This window comes from Tursiops truncatus, chromosome 2 (genome assembly GCF_011762595.2).
Source record: "Tursiops truncatus isolate mTurTru1 chromosome 2, mTurTru1.mat.Y, whole genome shotgun sequence".
NCBI classification, from domain to species: Eukaryota; Metazoa; Chordata; class Mammalia; order Artiodactyla; family Delphinidae; genus Tursiops; species Tursiops truncatus.
Window position 1 is genome coordinate 172688537 of NC_047035.1, and position 24840 is coordinate 172713376.

At 42.6% G+C, this 24840-nt stretch overlaps 1 protein-coding gene across 2 annotated transcripts in view; it reads right to left on the reverse strand.

Moving 5' to 3' along the window:
* Window positions 1-24840, reverse strand: part of NSUN6 (NOP2/Sun RNA methyltransferase 6) — a 108403-nt gene that overhangs the window by 79212 nt on the left and 4351 nt on the right. Inside the window, exon 1 of one of the 2 annotated variants that reach the window (XM_073801725.1) lies at window positions 7380-8604. The exons of the other annotated variant lie outside the window; for it this stretch is intronic. The gene's annotated coding sequence lies outside the window, so the exon portion shown is untranslated. Of the gene's footprint in view, window positions 1-7379; window positions 8605-24840 lie in introns of those variants that run through there. 2 annotated transcript variants of the gene reach the window in all.

The following is a 24840-nucleotide window of genomic DNA, read 5'->3' on the forward strand; positions in this document are numbered from 1 at the left end:
GTTAATATTCCATTATGGGGAAGTTGTTAGACAAAAAAAAATACCTTAAAAGTTTCCTTAGCAGGGCATTAATGACAACAAGCTTGAAAATCAATGTATTGTAAGGGAAGACGGAACAAAAAATGACATCCCTTGAAAAGGATGTTCCAACATGCCCCTGACCTCTAAAGTATTTACTGAAGTGGTGGGTCCCAGAGTCTCGAAGAGCTTATCTCCCCACCCACCCACCCCAGCACAGTAAGTGTCAGAAAACGCCTGTTACACCAAGGGCAACTACTGTGCTCAGCTCGCCCGGATCCAGCCTCAGATCGGGGCCCTGGAGGAGCAGCTGTACCAGGTCAGGACTGAGACCGAGGGCCAGAAACTGCAGTATGAGCAGCCCCTCAACATCAAGGTCCACCTGGAAAAGGAAGCTGGGACCTACTTTCTCCTCATCGATGGAGATGATGGAGCTTGCAAGTCTGGAGGTTACAAGTCGAAAGACTATGGACCTGGATTTGTGGGAAACCAAATTAGTGGTTAAGAGAGGTCCTGAGGAGGTTAGACCAATGCAGCAAAATACTTACACCAGGCTGCACTCCGTGGCAGAGAGATCTCAAAGCAATTAATGTGATACACAAGACAGAGCGTGTGCCAAATACTCTCTGAGAAGAGAAGGCGTTAAATATCTGTCTGGAAAAGTGAGCAAGTCTAAGAAAAAGGTCTGTCCTCTTGTCTTGCTGTTACCGAAATATAATCTCTATCTGGGCAATCAATAGCATTATCGATAGTATCTTCCCATTCATCTGGAAGAATGTCACATACAATATGATGACCCATCTGATTACCCTACAGAAAATGTTGTCAATTCTTGGTAGTCAATAAACCTTCCTTTAGCAAATTAAAAAAAAAAATTGCCCATCACAAGCTGGGTTCTGTTAGATCCACCAAGTCATAAATAGACGTGAACCCAGCAGCAACCCATCATGAGATGGAAAAGGTACATCTGGGATTAAGCATGAACAAGAGTAATCTACATAAGGAAGTAACCTGTACCCCCATGTCACCCACCACAGTTGCACCCACCACAGTTGCTTCTGCCTCAGCTCACATCTCTGGCTCTATGGGGGTTTTCTACTACCAGCTGAATGAGAAAAAAAAATTTAGAGGTTGGTTTTCAGTTCAGTTGTCTAGGTATGTGGGTAGAAGACAAAACTAGATAGTGGTGGGACTACAGTCATAGTTAGGGGTGACCTTGAATGACAGTGTCAAGGGAAATTTTTCCTGATGAGAGAATCTGTGAGCAGTGTATTTGCTACCCACTTTGCATGGAGGAAGTGGCTCAGGATGAGAATATATATTGACTCCTGGGCGGCAGCAAATTGCTTGGCCTGCTCATCAAGGGCATGGAAGAAAATAGGCTTAAAGGTCAGAGACAAGATCTTAGGCAGAGGCATGTGGATGGACATATGAGAATTTTCACATCACATGTAATTGCCTACTAGAAGGCATCCACCACCGAGGAAGCACTGAACAACTTAGTGGACAGAATGATTCAGCCCATTGATATTAGCCCACCTTTGTCTTCAGCCACCCCATGCCTGGCACTATGGGCACATGAAAGAAGTAGTCGCAGTGGCAGAGATGGAGTCGCTTAAATAATTACCCAAAATACAGGTTAGGCTACGATGAAAACTAACATTAAGTTCCACGTCAGTCTTACTTACCTTTGTAGACCCAGCCTTAGGGCAGTACCTAGCACATATTAGGCACTCAGTATATATTGATAGGTGAATAACTGAACCTATAAGAATAGTTTATCTTTCATATCCAGCAAGTATTTATTTAGGGTCAGTAAGCAACAAGCATTGCATTGGGTACTCAGGCATAGGGGCCAGAGAAAACAGTCAACTGTCGTCATAGAGCTCACAGTCTATTTTGGAAGTAGAGAAAATTATTAAGCAGTGAAAAATATGATGAATGTTAAAACTAGGGAAATATGGGGTGCAAGGCAGAGGAAATGGCAAGAAAATCTAATTTAATCTCATCTAAAACTGAATCAAAGAGCACAAAAACCTCTCAGAAAGGAGACGTGGCCTTCCAGAAGAGATGGTTACATTAAAACCAGAAAGCTGACTTGGAGTTAACCAGGCAGGAGGGGTGAGGGACACTGGGGAAGAAGAGGAAAAGACCAAAATGAGAATATTCCAGGCAGAAGGAATTATCGTGTACAAAACTGGTACATAGTAGGGGAGGGGTTGAGTGGCAAGAGTATAGCATGGAGAGAGAGACAGAGCCCCAGCCCTATTTTTGAAGTTTCCTGTTAGCCCTGGTAAGCAAGGAAGAACTTCGTCCTCAGGCCAATGGCAAGTCATTAAACAGTTTCAAAGCAGAAGAGTAACAGGCTCAGATTCATGTAACATTTTTAAAAGATCATGCCAGATGATTGTTGGAAAAGGTCTCCAATTGATGCAAGAACAGAGGCAGAAAAACCTATCAGAATGCAGTTCCAGTAATCCAGGCAATGGGGTCGGAGGGAGGTGGGTAGATGTGAAAGACATTTAACACATGGAATTCGGTGGGACCTAGTGACTTAGGTGGATGCATGAGGACAGGGGAAGAAAGAATCAAGAAGAAATTCCAACTTTCTATGGACCCACCAGCATTTGCACCCATATTTCTGCCTTCCTACCTATCAACTTACATAAATCATGGAGATGATTTGTTATTGTAATCATTTTAATTCAACTCTTTCTAGAATTGTCTGGAATACTTCTGTCTTTGGGGAGCCTTATGCATTACTCGTTATCTTCCAGAATTTTATACTTGTGGTGTGTGTTTCTTCTGACAATGGAGTTCTATCCTAGGAATTAAATAAGATTATGTACTACATATGAAAGTTTTTGCAAATTGCAACAAAGAATGAGCTAGAGCAGAACTGTTCTCTAATAGGCTTATTTACATTTGGAAGGCAATTTTAAAAAAGGACAAATAGGACACCAATGGAAAGTTTACAAACAAGCCGTTTTGTTGGGTTACGTTTTTAGTGGGTCAGTAGTCAATCAATATTGATTACTGTTTCAGCTAGATGATGTGGTAGGTTGAATAAGAGCCTCCTCTCTCCCTCACAAAGATGTCCATATCCTAATCTCTGGAACCTGTGAATGGCAAAGGGATTTTGCAAGTGAGATTAAGTATGGACCCTTGAAATGGGGAGAACATGCTGGATTAACCAGGAAGCCCCAGTGTAATCATAAGGGCCCTTATAATAGGGAGGCTGGAGGGTCAGAATCAGAAAAGGTGATGTGATGATGGAAGCCAAGGTCAGAGTGATGTGGCCACGAGCTAAGGGATGCAGGCAGCCTCTAGAAGCTGGAAAAGGCAATGAACAGATGCTCCCCTGAGCCCCCAGAGGGAACACAGCCCTGCCGATGCATTTCAGACTTCTGACCTGCAGATTACAAAATATTAAATCTGTGTTGCCTTAAGCCACTACATTTGTGGTAGTTCCTTATGAAAGCAATAAGGAACTAATGCAGGTGCTCTTTAAAGCAATGTATCATCAACCTGGGTTCTTCTACGCACAATAGGTGATTTTGCCTCTAACCTACAGATAAGACAGAGGCAATTAATCGTGAGTTTCTTGAATCAAGAGCTCCTATACACCTAAAAACTTTGTTTGTGCATACATGTAACCTCCTTTTCAGCAAACTAAGAACTTCTGCTCTCTGAAAACTTATTCTCTTCACCTGCCTCTATTTTCTAACATCTCATTTCCACCTGTGTCTTCCTCCCTTGGTAATTCTCTCTCTCTCTGTCTCTCTCTCTCTCTGTCTCTCTCTCTCTCTCTCTCTCAGTCACTCACTCACTCTCTCTGTCTCTGTCTCTCTCTCTCTCTCACACGTGTATCTTCATGCTCTCCCTTTAAAGAGGTTCTACCCACCACTCTATAAACAGGTTCAAATAATAGTCACAGCAACATTTATTGAGCCTTTTCTAGGTGCCAGGCATTAGGCTATGGTCTACCTCATTATAGCATTTAATCCTCTGAGATTAAACTTTATGAGCAGTGGCAGATTTACTGTGAGACTAATGAAACTTAAATTTCAAAGCATTCGATTGTACAAGTCATCCAAAGCATTGTCTAATTTTTAATTTTTTATCTTTTATTCCTTTTCTTTAAAAGACCCCCCAAATTGTATGAATTTCAAGGTCCCACAAAACCGGGATCTATGCCTGCCTATGAGGTAAATATTATTATTCTTATCCCCATATTACAAATAAGAAAACTGTGCTATCGTGAGGTTTTATAACTTGCCTAACATTATATAAGCAGTAAGTGGCAGAGGACTATTTCAACCAAATTATTCGTGACTGGAGAGTCTAAACATTGATCATTTACTCATTCAATTATTCTGTCTCTTCAGGAATTTTCCTACCTTAACACACCCCTTCCTTTCCAACTTCAGTTTTCCTCTAGTTAATACTTTATATGCCTTTTTCATTTTATAATCCAAAGAATAATCTACACTTACCATCTTGAGTTCCTTACCTGTCATTTACCTTCAACTCGTTATAATCTAGGGACTTCCCTGGTGGTGCAGTGGTTAAGAATCCGCCTGCCAATGCAGGGGACGTGGGTTCAATCTCTGGTCCGGGAAGATCCCACGCGCCGCGGAGCAACTAAGCCCTTGGGCCACAACTACTGAGCCTGCGCTCTAGAGCCCGCAAGCCACAACTACTAAGCCCATGTGCCACAACTACTGAAGCTCGTGCGCGTAGAGCCCGTGCTCCATAACAAGAGAAGCCACCGCAATGAGAAGTACGCGCACCACAACGAAGAGTAGCCCCCACTCGCCTCAGCTAGATAAAGCCCGTGCGCAGCAACAAAGACCCAGTGCAGCCAAAAATAAATAAATAATAAATAAATAAACTTTTAAAAAACTTGGTTAAAATAAAGCAACTGTTAACACAAAATTTATGGGATTAGGCGTCCACCATAGCCTGAGCAGTGTGCCTGTTGCTTTTGAGGAACACAAAATTGTAGCAGAGTCCTTGCACTTAATCACATATCACAACCAAAATATTTGCAAGGCAGTTTATCTCAAGAGTATTAAACACAAGTACTACTAATTAATTTTCATTATAATTCACTTTAAGATATATACGTATAAACATCTATATTTAAGTTATATATACATATGTATACATTCCTACAACACAAAAGAGAAATTAAAAGGGTGATTAATCCCATTATAGAGCTCTTTTAAGCACAGAGCTTGACTGTGCATTAAAATACTGCATCTATAAAGAAAGTAATTTGCAAGCATTTCAGGAATCGTTCTCTTATATAAATTACAATGCACTTCCTTGTAAACAGATTTCTACAGAGAGCAGTGCCTTTTAATCAGGGAAAGATCCCTGAAGTAGGTGAGTTTTAGATGAATTTAAAGGACAGGAAACCTATGGAATGGTAGAGAGGGACTTGGGTAAATCATTCTGGATGAGGAAAATACCTTTCGTGGCAAGTCTAAAAGAAAATGAAAAGTGGGGCTATGGAAGAGGGCCAGGGATGAAGGTCATTCATTTAAAAAAAGTTTTTAAAAATAAATTAACTTTTAAAACTGGGAAACTTAGGAAAGTTTAAGAGACATAAAGTATAAGAGACATACACTTGGAAAATTCTCCACAGCTAGATCATCCTTCCGCCCCAAATTCAAAATGGATTAAAGACTTCAATGTAAGACCTGAAACCACAAACTCCTAGAAGAAAACATGGGAGTAAACTTCCTGACATGTGTTTTGGTGGTGATTTTTGGATATGACACCAAAAGCAAAGGCAACAAAAACAAAAAAGAAGTGGGACCACACCAAACGAAAAACCTTCTGCACAGCAAAGGGAACCATCAACAAAATGAAAAGGGAGACAATATTTGCAAATCATATTTCTAATAAGGGGTTAATATCCAAGTATATATATAAGGAACTCATAAAACTCCATAACACACAAAAACAACAATCTGATTAAAAAACTGAATAGACTTTTTTCCAACGAAGATATACAAATGGCCAACAGGTACATGAGAAAATGCTGAACATCACTAGTAATCAGGAAAACAAAAATCAAAACCATAATGAGGGCTTCCCTGGTGGCGCAGTGGTTGAGAGTCCACCTGCCGATGCAGGGGAAGCGGGTTCGTGCCCCGGTCTGGGAGGATCTCACACGCCCCGGAGCGGCTGGGCCCGTGAGCCATGGCCGCTGAGCCTGCGCATCCGGAGCCTGTGCTCCGCAACGGGAGAGGCCACGGCAGTGAGAGGCCCGCGTAACAGAAAAAAAAAAAAATTATAAAAAACCATAATGAGATATGGCCTCACAGCTGTTAGAACGGCTGTCATCAAAAAGATAAGAGATACCGAGTGTTGGTGCGGGTGTGGAGAAAAAGGGAGCTTGTGCACTGTGGGTGGGAATAGAAATTGGTGCAGCCACTATGAAAAACAGCAGGTAGGTTTCTGAACAAGTTAAAAATAGAACTGCCATATGACCCAGCAATCCCACTTCTGGGTGTATGTCTAAAGGAAACAAAATCACTATCTCCAAGAGATACAAGCACCCCAGGTTCACTGCAGCATAACTCACAATAGCCAAGACATGGAAACAACTAAGTGTTCATCAACATATGAAAGAATAAACAAAATGTGAGATTCTGTGTGTGTGTGTGTGTGTGTGTGTGTGTGTGTGTGTGTGTGTGACATCGATTTTTTTCTCTGCCATTTGTGACAACATGAGTGAACCTTAAGGGCATTCGGCTAAGGGAAATCAGTCAGACAGAGAAAGGCAAATACTGTACAATCTCACTGATATGGAGAATCTTAAAAAATCCAACTCATGGAAACAGACGACAGATTGGTGCTTAGAGGCGTGAGGTGGGCGTGGAGGGGGTCAAAAGGTACAAAGTTCCAGTTAGAAGAAAAATAAGTTCTGGGGATGTGGTGTACAGCATGGTGACTGTAGTTAACAATACTCTTGTATATTTGAAAGTTGCTAAGGAAATGAATCTTAAAGGTTCTCATCCCAAGGGAAAGAAGTTGTGATTATGTGAGGCGATGGACGTTAGCTGAATTGACTGTGGTAATCATTTCACAATGTACAGATATTTCAAATGATCGTGTTCAAACCCTAAGGTAATACAATGATATATGTCAACTATATCTCAATAAAACTGGGGAAGGGGCAACGTTGACCCTATTGGGGGCATTCTCCACAGCTGGGTCACCCTCCTTCTGCACACTGCACCTCCACTTCCTCATGAAGCAGAGAGAGAACAGAAATTGTTCCCACAGCTACAAAGAGTGAATAACAGTTGCTCTAGGTTGACTCCGAGAGAGTATTTTCTACTCACCACCAAGACTGCCTTGTGCCTGTTTCCCAGGGGCGGGCTCTGGAGAAGTTAGCGGCGCATCTGCATTCAGCGAAGGTCTTGGAAGAGACCCAAATCTTTACATTCGGAAGAGATCCAGGAACTCTGGGAAGCTGAACTTTCCAAACGGGGAGAAAGAACACAGTAATCCAGGCTTGAAGTGGAGCCTGGAAAGGAATCTAGTCACTGGAGGCACGAGTGCGGAAAATGAGCGTTTTAAATTAAAATTGCTCAGGAATTCCAGAATCAATGGAGGGTCTATATAGTTAATGTTTGAAATATGCTTTTTTACAGCAATCCTTTCTGTTCGTTAAACTTCTTAAAACAATTCTAAGCAAGAGTGCTGACAAAGAAGAGGCTGTGGAAGTGAATGCTGGCTGATTCAGGATAATACATATCCCCATGTGGACACTTACCATATTCATAAGGAGTATATTAGTAACTAAAGGATGCTTTCTAAGGACATATTACACTTTCTGCAGTTTCACCATAATGCAGCATTGGGGGCACTTTGAACACATGGAGAAACGTAATATTAAATGATACATAGGAACTTTGGTAAGTATATCTTAGAAAATTCATTTTTAAAAGGAAGCCCACCAATCTCTGGCAGTCAAGTGGTTCAGAGTCAGCACTTCCAATGCAGGGGGCGTGGGTTCAATCCCTGGTGGGGGAACTAAAATCCCACATGCCGTGCAATGCGGCCAAAAAATTAAAAAAAGAAAAAAGAAGTCCACCAAAGGAAATTCTGACATATGCTACAACATGGATGAACCTTGAGGACATTATGATAAGTGAAGTACGCTGGTCACAAAAAGACTAACACTCTGTGATTTCACTTACCTGAGGCATCTAGAATAGTCAAATTTATAGAAACAGAAAGTAGAATGCAAATATTATATGATATCACTCCTATGTGTATTCTAAAAACAAAAAGATACAAATGAACTTATTTACAAAAGAGAAGTAGACCCACAGACATAGAAAACAAACTTATAGTTACCAAAGGGTATGGGAGGGGGTAGGGATAAATTAGGAGTTTGAGATTAACAGATACACACGACTATATATAAAATAGATAACCAGCAAAGACCTACTGTATAGAAAGGGGACTATACTCAATATTTTGTTATAACCTGTAAGGGAAAAGAATCTGAAAAAGTGTGTGTGTGTGTGTGTGTGTGTGTGTGTGTATACATATATTCAGTTATATATATGTATAACTGAAACACTGCACTGTACTAACTAACACCGCATTGTAAATCAACTACCATTCAGTATTTTTAAAAAAAGACTCTAGTTTGGGGGAGAAAAAAAAAAGTGGAGTCATCGTTGCCAGGAGCTGGGGAAGAGGGATATGGGCAATTGTTGTTTAATTGGTATAGAGTTTCAAAACTGCAAGATGGAAAGGTTCTGGAGATTGGTTGCACAACAATGTGAATATACTTTACAATACTGAACCCATATACTTTAAAATGTTTATGAGGGTAAATTTTATGTTATGTATATTTTTCCACAATTAAAAAATATATATTAAGTAAGGGGGGGGGGAAAGGAAGTCCTCCAAGTACCCAGACTTTCTGAAAAGCAGTTGCAGAAGGACTGAATGAACTTTAAAAGTACATGAAATGCATTATTTTAAAGTATGCAGTTGGAAGAAAGAATAAATGGGCATTTGTTGGGTCCCCATACAGGTTCATCACTTCTACATATGTTGTATTAAATTCTCACAATAAACCTGAAAGTAGCTATTCTAGTACGGATTTTGACATGTTAGTCCTGAGGAAACTGGGGTATAGAAAGGACAAATATGTTGTCTAAGGTCTCACAGCTGCTCAGCAGCCTAGGCAAATAGAATTGCCTATTACTGGAAAAAAAAAAAAAAAAAGAGGGTCATGACAACGAAAGTTTAGAGAATTAAGAGAAGAACTATTCTTCTACCTCCCCCACTCTAGTTTCACTTGTCTTTCTCATTTATGAATCCTGGGAAGAAATTTGAAAGCTAAGTTAGTCTAGCGATTATGGAGGAAATTACAGGGAAAAGCTATGAGAGTTTCTTGAGTGAATTAGCATAAACTTTTGGAGCTGGAAGTAATATCAAGGTGCCTGACAGAAAAGGGGGCCCTGAAAAAGGTCTCATGCACCTGACCAGGTGCAAAAGGAGTCTCCAGGGGAAAATAAAATAAGGCTGGGAGCCGTGGACATTTTCCACATAGGTGCGCTTCAGTTTTCTTTTTGATATAAAGTGTGTCAGTCAGAACACCAGATTAAATTGAACTTCCGCCACTTCAATCCTTTTATAAAATTTAACCAAGGAAGTTGTATTGTCAAGATCACAGCAGGAAACAGATGTCACGTTCAAACTGAGCACTTTGAAGGAAGTTTAAGAAGGGGTTCTTCGTGGAGGTGAGGGCAGGGCATGAGGAAACCACAAGGGACAGTGCAGTACCTTGGGGCTAGTGACCAGGATTTAACCACCCACCCCAAGGCCCCCGTGGAGACAAAGGGAGTGAGCTGTGACTGAAATGCAGAGAGAGGGCTGCCTGGCTGAGGCTATGTTCTTTGACCACTGGAAGCAGCCAGTTTGCAGCGACCCAGCAGGGAGAAGGTTCGGGAATTAAATATTCCCACTCCCACACTCTGTTTCTCCTTCTGCTCTTCTGTCAATGCTCCCCATTGGCCAAACGTGACGTTAAGCCCCTTAAAGCGCAGAGCCTGGTGGGAGAGAATGGAGAGTGCATTCGGAGGGGCAAACAGATGGTATCCAGCATGGAGAAGACTGACTAATATTTTATAGGTCATGTGTGAAAATAAGTTTAAGGAAGAAGTAGCAACTGGAACAAGTCCTCTGCCGCGGACCAGCCAGAGAAAGAGGATTTCACCGCCCAGGGTCAGGAGGGAAGGAGTAAGGAACTGAAGTAGCACCGATGAATGGGGTCAGAAGGGCCAAGACAACTGACGGCTGCAAGGCAACTTTTATTGCGCTACAGTTGCAGATTATCTAGACTAGAAAAAGGGAGGTTGGTTGCCAGATGATGGTTTACATTATGTACAGACTGTCTCGTCTCAAGGTTAACTTCCCTGGGAGAAAACCCATAAGCCCAGAATCATCAAAAATAACCTGCACGTGCCGGGGGGAGACAGATTTGCTTGTCTCAGTTTACATTCTTTCTGATCTCTGGGCCCTGGTGGTTTATCTCCCATGGAATGGAACAAGGAGGGGAACAAGTAGGCACAGTCCCTTCGAGCGGCGGCGGCGTGCCTGGCATGTCTGCAGCTTGCTCTCAAGGCTGACCGTTTCCCACAGTCCTCTGTTTTTCTGTTTGTTTTTTTCTTTTAATAAAAATAGAAAAGATACTACTAAATTTGGGGAAATGCATTCATCAGGTTTTGCTGTGATGATGCTGCGTCACAAACAACCCCCAGGTTGCAGTGGCTTACAATAACGAACACTCATTTCTCACTCTCAGGTCCACAGGTCAGTTCTGGTTCAGATACACTTGGCTAACTTATCTGGACGTGGCTCCAGGCTGAAGGTTGGGATCAAGCGTGCCTCCCGTATCTTCTCATCCCAGAGCTCAGGTTAAATGATCGGTGATTACCTAGAGCGCGGCAGGTGGTAGGAGCCCAAGGGGAAAAACGGTAAGCATAACATCTCTTAACTTGTACTTGGAACTGGGGGGCTATCACTTTCGCCCTATTGAATCAACCAGGGGAAGACTTTTGACCAAGTCCGATGTCAATGGAGTGAGAAAGTCAATGGACGGAGAGTGGAGATGGGTAGAGTGAATATTTTCTGAATAATAATTAATATATTATACTTGGTAAAACTGCCCCTGAAAATACGCTTTACATGGAAGCATCCAGGCATTATGACTGCAAATCGATTTTACTCCATTAACTGTTTCTAGGTATATACTTTTTTTCTTATTTAAAGTATCCTCTGGTACTGTTTGTACTTTCCCTGTCGATCACATTTGCCTTCTACATTACTAAAAAGTGACTGTAAACACTATTAACAGAAATACAAGCCTGAAAGCATATTGTATGTCCCTTCTTGTATAGGTATAGGCCTCTGCCTAAAGCATCTAGAAAAGATGAAAGCAATGAAAGTTCATACGTCATAGCCTAGTAACTTACTATTTCAAAGCTATCACATAGCCTTTTCTAAATCATCAGCTGAATAGATCAATTTTTAAAACATATTAATGATGATTTTGAAAGATTTTTAATGATCAATGTTTCCTTGCTGCACAACTATAGTTACAATGTTTTTCCCAAGCTTTACTGAGCTAATTGACATATAACATTGTGTAACTTTAAGGTGCACAATCTATTGAATTGATACACTTACACACCCCACTATAATTACCACCACAGCCTCAGCTAACACCTTCATCATGTCACATGATTACCATTTCCTTTCTGTAGTGAAAATGTTTAAGATTACTCTCTTAGAAGCCTTCAAGTATATAATACAGTCTTATTAGCTATGAACACAGTACTGTGCATTAGATCCCCAGAACTTTCAACTGCCACTTTGTACGCTTTGCCCAACATCTACTCATTTCCCCCATCCCCCAACCCCTGGTGACCACCATTCTACTCTTTGCTACTACAAGTTTTTTTTGTTTTTTTTTTTTAAGGTTACACATATAAGTGAAATCATACAGTATTTATCTCTCTCTAAGAAATATTTATTTTTCTGTCTCTCTCATACAATGTTTTTTTCAGAGCATTAAGCTTTGCAGTTTTGAAAGGCAGACTAGTACAGAGGTTACAAGCACAGACCCTAAACTGCCCCAATTTGAATCCCAACTAGCATCTGACTTGACCTTGGACAAGTTACTCAAATGGCTTGGTTTTCTCCATCTTTAAAATGGGCATAATAAGAATCCCCAACTCATGTGGTTACTGCAAGGTTTAAACAGTTAATGCATGTAAATCAGTTCGGACAGAACCTAGCGCTGGATAATAGTAGCTATTAATATTAGTTAACTATTTTAATAAGTAATTCTTTTCTCTCTCTCTCCCTTAATATTCAGTTTAACATCCTCTTGATCAGATTGAATCTCTTGGCAAACATCCTTTTCAGCCTTAATAAAAATCACAGGGTAGGAACTTCCCTGGTGGCGCAGTGGTTAAGAATCCGCCTGCCAATGCAGGGGACACGGGATCGATCCCTGGTCTGGGAAGATCCCACATGCCATGGAGCAACTAAGCCCACGAGCCACAACTACAGAGCCCACGCACCACGACTACTGAACCCACACACCTAGAACCCGTGCTTCTCAACAAGAGAAGCCACCGCAATGCGAAGCCCGCACACCACAAATATAGACCCAACGCAGCCAAAAAATCAATCAATAAATTTAAAAAAGAATCACAGGGTTACTTTCCAGAAGTCTGTTGTTTTGAAACTACAGTAGTGGTTCAGGTAATCAGAATCTGATCTCGGATGCCGTCTTTGTAGCTTTCCGACTACAGAACACAGCCAGGTAAGTCAGTTTCTCCAGGTAGCACAACAGACTGGAGAAGGTTGGCATCTGGAGCCCAACCATCAATGATGTGGGACAGACAGTGGAAGAACACATCCCTCCTCAGGTACTAGAAAATTCGGTCCACATTGAATATCTGTCATAATACCGTAGCACAGGTATTGTGCTAAGCCTAAAACCAGAGTAGGAAACAAGGCAGTCATCGCTTTCCCAGAGCTCAAGGCAAAGACCAATATTAAGTAATCGAAGGCCTGGGAAGTGCCCTAAGAGGCGCAGGGTTCCACGGGAGCTCGTGGTCACAGTCAGCAGAACCCAGGTGAACTCAGCATAGGCTGTCGAGACGGGTGGTGGCCCTCAGCAGTAAGGAAGACAGCAAGTATTACTCAAAAATACACCGAGGCATGCGGGGACTCTTTCTTCTGGAAGTCCTGGCAACCCAGGGACGAGAGCTTGCACACTTTTGCACACGAGGCGGTGGACCTCTGCCTGACGACATGCAGCCTCCTGGCGCTGGGGCACTACCCGCTGGAAGCTCGTGCTTCTCTCCCCCTTTCCACCGACTCGTAGCACCAAACAGAGCCTCCGCCGGTGGGGAGAGAGCAGGCTTCTTCCAGCTACCGCCTGAACCCCAGTGGTCCACACCCACATCAGGACTTGTAGCTAGTACGGCCTGTATATTTGCACCTCAGGGCACAAATGAAGAAATAAGCTTCCCTCTCCTCGCTCTGTCTCTCTTGCTCTCATTTTCTCTCTCTCCTGCTAGTTTAGCTCAAAGTCCGGCAACTTCTCCTTTTTTTAAAATAAGTAAATAGCTCAATGTTTACTTGCCTTCTCCCTCATGTGTCTAAAGGAAATGATAATATAGCCCTTCATTTTTCTCACCATGAGTGATGTTTGCTGAAAGCCGGGTACTAGTGTTAGTGGGGGGCTGCATGGAAGGAATCTCTGCTGGGACCTCTCAGTGCGAAAGGAAGAGAGACCCCCGTTCCTCCTGAAAAAGTAAAATACGCCCCTTTATCTCATCTAAGAGTTGTTTTTCTGTGACTGTGTTTCTTGTAATCCTGCCAAGATTCACTTTGTTGTCTTTTTAAGACTGTACAATTTTGGAACTCTATTTGCGTTAGAAAGAGTATTTGCTTACAGTGCATAGATTACCTTTTTTGAAATAATTTCAGATTTATAGAAAATTTGACATTCTACTGTAAGGAAAAGCTTTCCTTCTCCCTACATATGTGTGTGTTGACCTCTGTGTGGATGTGTGGATTCCCATTTTATTTAATGTGTTGTCATCTGTTACTACCACTACTTAACTTTGATGCTTAAAATGATCCAGATTTGGCCAGTGGGGATCCCTTCAAGCTGGCTTCTGTTCTTTGACAAGTGTCCATGATTCTTTGAGCCCTTCCTTACTTTCTTGAGAGCCACAATCATCTTGTACTTCCTCTGCTTCAACCCTGAGGCCAACCATTTCCAACAAGTCCTGGTTCCTTTTAGTGGATGTTGATATTTGGAAACCAAGGTCTGGGCACTCAGAACGTTTATTTCTACTGGGCTGTCGTTTGTAAACCTCTCAGAGACTCGAGCTAGGAAATATCTGCATGTGTGCACACTGACCCACAGACAGCTATGTTTCCCTACCTCTCAGTGTGTCTATTTTTTAAACTCATTAGTTTACACACCAGTGCTTTCAGTTCCAATCCAGCACCTCAGGGTTCTCTTCAGCCTCTCTCCTTCCATATTTTTTTTAAATTAATTTATTTATTTATCGGTTGCATTGGGTCTTCGTTGCTGTGTGCGGGCTTTCTCTAGTTGCAGTGAGTGGGGGCCACTCTTTGTTGCGGTGCGTGGGCCTCTCACTGCAGTGGCCTCTCCCATTGTGGAGCACAGGCTCTAGGCATGTGGGCTTCAGTAGTTGTGGCTCACGGGCTCTAGAGCTCAGGCTCAGTAGCTGTGGCTCACGGGCTTAGTCGCTCCGCAGCATGTGGGCTCTTCCCGGACCAGGGCCCGAACCCGTGTCCCCTGCATTGGCAGGTGGATTCTTAATCACTGCGCCACCAGCGAAGTCCCTCTCCTTCCATAGTTGTCAGTCCCTTCTCCAACAGTGAGAAACGGTGTGTATTTATTTGCTCAATGTCCCTGTGTGTAATTGATCTGTCTACCATGCCAGCTGCCCCCTCAGCCTCAGGGATTCCATGAGGGAGGAGAATGGGTAGAAAGAGTGACAGAATTGGAAGGAAGGAAGGAATGGACGAATGAAAGAACGAATGAACAAACAAAAGAAGGAGGGAAGGAAGGAAGGGAGGGAGAGAGGGAGGGAGAAAGGCACTAATTCCATCTAAAGGCTTCTCACCTACAGATCGTTCAAGAAAAACCAAGGCTTACTCAAAGGGAAGGGTTCAATACTGTTTCCCAACGCCAAATAGGAAGAGAAATGGAGAGTCAACTGTCTGTGCTTCTTGCAGCAACGCAAAGCCTCTGTTCACTACAGTCTGAAGGAGAACTATGGAGGCTCTTCCACAGACAATGAGATTATGGTTGAGGATGCTGTGGCCGCTGCCACCGCAGTGTCCCCATCTGGGCTCCACAGTTACGTATCTCCTAATTCATACTCACGTGCTCGTCCGTGATCAACCACCCTGCCACCGTAGCTGTGTTAAAAGAAGCCTACACAAGAGGCCAAGAACAATGCCTCCCCACTGAAGCTTTTCTAATGAGAGCTCAGGCTCTTGGGGACCAAATATAAAGACAAGAATACCTTTAAAAAGGGTTATCAGGCCCTCATCCTCCCTAGGAAAGGTCTTGGTATTCTTTTTAGACATAAATAGTGATAGTTTCTGACTTTTTCTGGGTAGTGATGATGTATAACAGGCTCTGCAATTTACAAAATGCTAAAGGTCGCATGACTGCTTTTGAGGAAAGGTAGGAAATTACCCTAGAGACATGTGTGGAGTGTGAATGTTTGATTATGCTTGGAAGACCTCAGTAGAATTCCAATATATGAATAATATTCTTTACTTCCTCTTAGACAGAGAGGACTTAGCAAATCCTGATGGTAATCTGGATCCCTCCTTGGCTCACAGCTAATCTTTCATCTAAGCCTTCCTCAAACAATACCTTATCTAAGCCAACTTTTAGAAGTGTTTCTTTAAAGTCCCGAAGTCAAATTTCTGGGCCAAGTCTATCTAGTAAGTGATCAAAATGGTGCCCATCTGTCCACCAACAGCAGAATTGATAAGTAAATTGTGATTGATTCCAGAGTGGAATATTATTCAGCAATGAATAATGCAACAACACAAATGAATCTCACAAACATAACCAAATGTGAAAGTATACATTGTATGATTCGGTTTCCATAAAGTTCAAACATAGACAAAACCAGTCTTTGGTGTTAGAAGTAAGGACAGTAGTTACTTGTCGAGGAGTAACTGAAAGAGGTTGTAATGAGGATTTCCAGAATTCTAATAATATCTTATTTCTTCATCTGTGTCTTGTTCATTTTTAAAAATTTCATCAAGATATACTCTTAAATTTATATATATATATATATATATATATATATATATATATATATACACGTATATATATATATGTAGGTATGTTAAATTCAGTAAAGTAAGTATGACTCAAAAGACTCCTTGAGTGAAACACCATCGACCCTTAAGGGTATCCACAAGTTTTGAGGGACAAAAGACCATTCATAGGTCACTTGCTAACATATCCAGGAAAAGTCAGAATTCTTTATGTCCCCGGCTATGGTGGTGGTCTTTTCATCTGTCCCAATGTCAGCTTACTCCAGAAAGCCTTAGCTTTATATATTTGAATCAGATACCTCTGATACCAAGTGGCTACCATTCTGTGGCTAGAGCACTTTTGGAGGTGAGGGGCCTCCATGCTTATACCCATATTTTTGAGAAAACTGACCCAAGTCAAATTTGCTGATATGTGATTAAAAGCCCCCTGCTCACCCCGAGGAGGTGGTGACACCCAATGATGACAGGTGTCCACCGCCAGAAGGCAGGAAAAGTCAACTGTCTTCTTTAAAATGTTGAACCTTAGATTAAATTCAATCGTACTGAGATCCTGAGCTCGTATCCCATCTTTTAGTCTTACGTAGCAGATATTTTTGAAAGCCTCCCATTCCCCAAGAGATTCTTTGCCCCTTCAAAATGATGTGAGCCTGCAACCACACTTATAGCTATGGGACCTAAACTGGTGGGGGACATTTGGATTTTTGTCACTTTGGAGAAGGGGAAAAAGAAAAATGAGATTTCTTTCTTTATCTCGTCCTTTGCCACAGGATGCAAAAAATGTTAATCACAGAAAAGTTTTTGAACTCTCACTTAGCTTTCTAGGAAGCAATTTAATCTTAAGGTAACATGTACATAACTGTTCCCTAGATCCACACTTAATGGAGTTATGTGGCTGCTGATATATTCACAGCAGCACTGCTCTGTAATAAAGTGCTCAAGGTTGATGACTTATTCTTATCATTATTATCGTCACATTTATTTACACCCAGATTTTTTTTTTTTTTTTTTTTTTGGGTGGGCGGCACGCAGGATCTTCGTTCCCTGACCAGGGATCGAACCCGTGCCCCCTGCAGTGGAAGCACGGAATCTTAACCACTGGACCGCCAGGGAAGTCCCCACACCCAGATCTTGCTCAACTGATTTAAAGAGACTTACTAACGTTTTTTCATTGCTACTCTGTCATCTTTGCAGCTCTTTTTCCACTCATAATTATATGTAAACATGCCTTATTCTCAGCCCAATTCATAGAATTGCTATAATATCTAACTAGCAATTTTCATTTGTTCTCCATTTATTTCTTCCAAAATAAATCACAAGTTGCCTCTTCCATGGCAAGTTATCCAAGGTTTAACCAAGTTATATTCCTTCATTTTTGGCAGTGGAACCCTTGAATGAATATGTCTGAAACTCATTCCCAATTGCATTTTAATCAGGGCTCTCATAAAACAATCCCTATATTTGGGCAATAGATGATTTATTTGAACTTCCTTGAATAAAAAATTATATTTCGAATGGTACTATGATCTGCGTACATTTCCTAAGAGACTTCTTGGCCTCTCTTTGCTCATCCAGTGATCAATAATATCCACAAGTGTAGCTACCACCTAAGCAACCCAGGTAGTATTTTATAAGCCTATAAAAAAAAAGTAAAGAGGGACTTCCCTGGCGGTCCAGTGGTTAGGGCTCCACACTTCCACTGCAGGGGGCACGGGTTTGATCCCTGGTGGGGGAAATAAGATCCAGCATGCTGCATGACGAGGCTAGAAAAAGAAAGAAAGAAAGAAAGAAACCCTTCAGGATGTGTGTATATTTCCAAAATCAATAGATGAATGTGAAATGAAGCAGAATTTTGCTTAGGAATCAGGACTTGTCAGTTTTCCACCAAGAACATGTATTATCCTTCTTTCTTCCACTTTTAATTTCTCCACTGCTGTGATTCCTCTCCTCATCTGAACAGCTTCTAAGCCCTTTGTTCTAAACTGACACTGTTTTTGCATTTCTCTACTGGTCTTACTACTCAGAATCTGCAAGTTGGGTTCACCAAACATGGTATCCTCTGGACTCAGCTCTGTGTCAGCTGCTGAGGCACCCTTGTGGTTTCAAACCTCTACTGGCCCCTTCCCTCCATAGCCTCATGCCCTACAGTCTCCAGTTACTTCTTGCAACTGGCAAAGGGAACTCTCTCTGCTTTTCCTCGCAGATAATGGCCTGTGATGAAAAAGACAAGTGGTTTTGAAGCTTTTTCAAATGGGGAAAGCGATGGCACAGAAAGTTATAGTGCTTGCATACTGTTCAATAGTTTACGTGGTAGTTTATGTGACAGTTAGGAATAAACAACAGGCCTCCTAATTCCTAATCCCTGTGTCTGCAAAGGATTTAATAGTATTGTTTTATTGTCATTATATTTAGTTTTAAGATAATCTTCTATCATCGTAATAAGTGAAACTGTTCTCTCATTAATGGTGGCAACATAAAGTCTCCCTTTAAAATAACATATTTAAGTAAAACTATCGTTTAAGAACATTGAAATATATGATAGTAAAGATGATATGAGGATATGGCAAAAAACTGACAATCAAATGACTGAAGTCTGTGAAACCTCACTCCCTGGGAAACACTATAGAGACTGGTGCATAATTATGGCTGTGCTATTGAGATTCCACTGGCATTTACTCTGTTCTCTAATGGTACTTCCTGTGCCTCCTTGTGATTTAGATCTAGGTCACAATGGCAAGAGCCAATCCTACACTTTCTGTTCTGCCTTAATCCAGCCAAGGGCTGACTTCACCACCCTCCGTCGCTGGCTGGCGATTAGAGAAGAAATCCTATCACAGGTTTGCAACGGCCAGGGAATACATTGACAGGGGCCGAACTGGGTGACAGACTTCAAGCACTGTAAAGGCCAGAAAATTAACCCTAATAAAGAAACAGGCAAGTTGGCCAGGATCAGGGAGCATAGATTCACATGCCACCTCACCCTTGGAACCCCAGTCTCTGAGTTTCCCTTTTTCCGGCTCTTTCTAGAAAGTGTCCTGGGCAAGTGTACAACCGTGACAAAAAGAGCAGTGCTCTGGGAAACCCTGAAAGTCCACTAAGGCTACTGTAAGCTGGGGACCATCTTTGCTGGATATTTGTGTTACTGCTGTCATAGAAAGTATTAATGTAACTAAAAAATGATAAATAGCTTATTTAAGCGGCAGATAGTTGGAATGGTAATTTTGTTCTTGGCAAAGCCATAAGAGGAAAAGCCCTGTGGTGGAGGGGCAGGGGTAGGGGAGGGGCGCGGGGGGCACAGAGGTGGGGGAGATGGATATAAAGATCTGGCTGTAGAAGAGGAACTGTGTGTTTTCGTTTAAATTGTTAACAATTTACAGAACCAGAAGTTAGAACAACATTTATTAACCTTGGGAACGTCTTCAAACTTTTATAAGCTTCAGTATCTTCATCTGAAAATAAAGACAGCAGTGACTGAGCGACCTCACACCAGCTAATGTGTGGATTGCATAAGATTGTGCATGTAAAGCACCAGGACATACTAGATGCTAAATAAATGTGACTTCTCCACGAAGCCGAAAGCGCTCAGGTCAAGATCTGAATCTTCCTAGTTATGTAACCACGGGTCAGTTTATTGGTTTATGCTCAAAGTTTTCCAATATGGACATGAGGCAGATTATAAGAATTCCAAATAATAAAACAATGCATACATTTTCAGAATCAGAGAAGATATAAATTAGAATAGAAAATCAAGACCAGGAGAGAAAATCTAACATAGCTGTCCACAGCAATAAGTACTTACAAGTACTAATGTGGACCAACTACGAAATTAGCTCTGGGCCTCCTAGCAACCCAAAAGAAAATGGGGAAAATGTTCAGTTACAAAATATTCCTTCATTCTCCATGAGGGAAAAAAATATCAAATGCTCATGGCAAACACGTTTTTCAGGGCATATCACTTCAACTGTCCAAGCTTTAGTTTCCTCATCTTGATAACAACAACAAAAATATCATCTAGCTTCCAGGGTAGACGTTGAAGGCTAAGTAGAATAATATATTTGGAGAAGTTTTCTTATAAATGTGATGTGATTTGTAAGTGTTACTTACTATTTTATATACCTTAATTTATCTAATAAAGAAGGCTTCTCACACTGTTGGATCTTCACTTATTTCTGAGCTAAATTTTTTTTTTTTTTTTTTTTTTTTTTTTTTTGCGGTGCGCGGGCCTCTCACTGTTGTGGCCTCTCCCGTTGCAGAGCACGGGCTCCGGACGCGCAGGCTCAGTGGCCATGACTCACGGGACCAGCCGCTCCGCGGCATGTGGGATCCTCCCGGACCAGGGCACGAACCTGAGTCCCCCGCATCGGCAGGCGGACTCTCAACCACTGCGCCACCAGGGAAGCCCTGAGCTAAATTTTTTTTTAATTTATTTTATTGAAGTATAGTGGATATACAATGTTGTCTTAATTTCTGCGGTACAACAAAGTGACTCAATTATACGTATATATACACTCTTTTTCATATTCATTACGGTTCACCAGAGGATATTGACCTCAGTTCCCTGTGCTATACTGTAAGACTTTGTTGTTTATCCATTCTCTCTCTATATATAATCGTTTACATCTGCTCATCCCAACCTCCCACTCCATCCCTCCTCCCCCACCTCCCCTCCCCCTTGGCAGCCACAAGTCTGTTCTCTGTGTCTGTGAGTCTCTTTCTGTCTCACAGGTATGTTGATTTGTGAGATACTTTAGATTCCACATATAAGTGATATCATCTGGTATTTGTCTTCCTCTTTCTGACTTACTTCACTTAGCATGCTAATGAGCTAAATTATTTTTACCATAGGAATACCTAGCAGGCCCAGGCACTGCACTAATAACTTACATGCATTCAGTTACTCCTCGGAATAATAGTAGGTACCATCATTATCCCTATTCAGATGAAGAAATTGGGGCACAAAGAGGTCGAGCGTTCCCAAGGTTACTCAGAGCTAAGACTGATATCCAGAAATTTGGCCCCGAGTTCATTCTCTTTAACCATCCCGGTCCTCACATGCAACTAGATGTAAACTCCTACTTATAGAGCTTATGTGACTATAAAAAATACCAGTCTAGGGCTTCCCTGGTGGCGCAGTGGTTGAGGGTCTGCCTGCCGATGCAGGGGACACGGGTTCGTGCCCTGGTCCGGGAGGATCCCACATGCCACGGAGCGGCTGGGCCCGTGAGCCATGGCCGCTGAGCCTGCGCGTCCAGAGCCTGTACTCCGCAACGGGAGAGGCCACAACAGTGAGAGGCCCGCGAACCGCAAAAAAAAATATCAGGCTATAAAGTGAATACACACCAAGCAATAAAACCAGAAAGTTTTAAAAGTTTAATTTAATGTGACAGATGATATTGTTTTCCTCATCAACAGTTGTAGCATGAATTTCGTCGTCACCAGGTGACGACCAGGTACTGTGAGATGACAATTCTCTATCACTTTGTTTTCATTCAAATCACTGTAAACCATTTATTCCTGCAGCCTGTTGTGATATTATGTGCCCTTCGCTTGGCATAAACGCATCATTTGCATGTTAAATCTGCTTTGGTTCTTTCTCATTAGCTCCCTGATTAAAATAGAACTGCTCAGTGCTAACTGAATTACAAACACAAACCCAAAACTAAACTTGCAGGGTAGCGCTTGGTTATAGGGAAATCATTTAGATGATCCAGAACCTGCTCGTATTATCTTTTAAGTTATTATTTAAATGAAAATGAAAAATTTAAAAATTTTCACGGTGAGCTCACAGACACCAGAATCTCTAGTTTGAGAAATCCCACTACAGAATATTCTTTAAAAAGCAGGTGAGCAGATGACTTCTAAATAATCTGATGTTCAATCCTATCCCAGTCTGTTGCCTGACAGGAAGCCCTGGAGCATCTCCAGCTAGTAAGAGTGGAAAGTCTCCCAAGTACCACCCACACTCCTTCAAGGTTCCAGCCCTTTCTCTCGTGTACCCTTGGCTCTCTGGGGCACCTGGAGGTGGGGAATCCAGCTAGAGTGAGTGCTAGTTTGATACAGACCACTGGGGAAAGAGAGGAACAGCAGGAAGAGGTACGTGTACAATACATCTCTTCTGATGGTACCAGTAGCCACATGCTGGCCCAGGGGGCTCGGGCTTCCCGAAGGCTCTTTGGGGTTCTTTTGGCAACAGCAAATTCCCAGCATCCTAGTCTACTCAGAGTCCCAATCCTAACGGGTTGCAGCTCTCAATGAGAAATCCCACCACAGGGTATTCCTAAAAAAGCAGGTGACCTGAGGACCTCTCTGTACTTATTGCAACCCTATCCCTGTTAGTTCAGCCCCTATGCCTCAACTTCCCAGGGTGAAATCTGGTCCAGAAGCACTGCTTCAGGATTGGTTCAAAGCAGAAGAGAATTTAGTCTTGTTTCCAATTGCATGTATCCCTCAAATTATGGTTTGCAAACTCAGGTTTGATGTACTGGTTTCCAAACATGCACAATGGACTCAGCAAACTGGTTTGAAAATACAAACAGCTTAAGATATCTGTTAGTGGACATTACATTTTAAGACTTGTATGATGACACTGACTATATTGCAACAGTCACTACAGAGAGGCCAAGACAGAGTCCATCATGCCAGCTTCCGGCTTAAAATTACCATAAATAAAGAGCTAATAGCACAGATCTTTACCAGCAGTTCTGAGAGTGAAGTCTGGACCCTAAAATAGAGGGACTCTAACCCACTCTCCTGACGACCGAAACCTGATCTTGGCCTCGTCAACCTTTTACAATAACTCCTAGAAAAACAATCTCTTTAAAGAACCCTCAGTGAGGATCTATAGAACCCACCTGGCATTTCCTTCTGTTTGTGAAAATAGATAAGAGGTGAATGATGGGGGGTCAAATATTAAGGATGGTGGGACTTCCCTGGTGGCGCAGTGGTTAAGAATCCACCTGTTACCGCAGGCGACACGGATTTGAGCCCTGGTCCGGGAAGATCCCACATGCTGCGGAGCAACTAAGCCCGTGTGCCACAACTACTGAGCCCACACGCCACAACTACTGAAGCCCACGCATCTAAGCCCGTGCTCCGCAAGGAGAGAAGCCACCGCAATGAGAAGCCCGTGCACCGCAACGAAGAGTAGCCCCCGCTTGCCACAAGTAGAGAAAGCACAGCAACGAAGACCTAACACAGACAAAAATAAATAAATAAATAAATAAATTTATTTTAAAAATTAAGGATGGTAATATCAAACTTGTCCTATATATGGTAAGAGCAGCCAACTGTTGACTGCCACCAGAGCTGTAGGTTTGTTTTTTTAAAGTTTACATAAAATGACCACATTTCCTGATTTACCCTGTGTAATCCAGCCTGTTGTCCCAGTGCAATTATTGACGGTGCCATTTTTTTTTTTTTTACTGTTTTCTTTTTTGCTTTTTTTTTTAAAGAAGATGTTGGGGGTAGGAGTTTATTAATTAATTAATTTATTTTTGCTGTGTTGCGTCTTCGTTTCTGTGCGAGAGCTTTCTCTAGTTGCGGCGAGCGGGGCCCACTCTTCATCGCGGTGCGCGGGCCTCTCACTGTCGCGGCCTCTCTTGTTACGGAGCACAGGCTCCAGACGCGCAGGCTCAGTAGTTGTGGCTCACGGGCCTAGTTGCTCCGCGGCATGTGGGATCCTCCCAGGCCAGGGCTCGAACCCGTGTCCCCTGCATTGGCAGGCAGATTCTCAACCACTGCGCCACCAGGGAAGCCCGATGGTGCCGTTTTCACACTTTTTTTTTTTTTTTTTGCGGTACGCGGGCCTCTCACTGTTGGGGCCTCTCCCGTTGCGGAGCACAGGCTCCGGACGCGCAGGCCCAGCGGCCATGGCCCACAGGCCCAGCCGCTCCGCGGCACGTGGGATCCTCCCGGACCGGGGCACGAACCCGGGTCCCCTGCATCGGCAGGCGGACCCTCAACCACTGCGCCACCAGGAAAGCCCCCGTTCTCACTCTTGAAAATGTTCTGGGTTTTACTCTATCTGGTCACCCTATTTGGCACCGTCCCATATTATTTTATGCCCCAGCTCCCTCTCCGGACACGTCTTCTCCCTCATCCCCAAGGAATCCCGTATCTTCATTTTTGTCCATTGGCTATCTTTCCCTGTTTGCCAAGTGTTCATTGCCCCAAAGTTAGCCCTGTCTTCAACATTCACTCCCATGTAACCCCATTCATTCAGCTCAGATGATCTTGGTAAATGATTAGGAAGCAAAAGAGCAATCTGATTATTTCTTTTAAAGTAGTTTGTACTGGGACTTCACTGGTGGTCCAGTGGGTGAGACTCCATGCTCCCAATGCAGGGGGCCTGGGTTCCATCCCTGGTGGGGAATTAGATCCCACATGTATGCCGCAACTAAGAGTCCGCATGCTGCAACT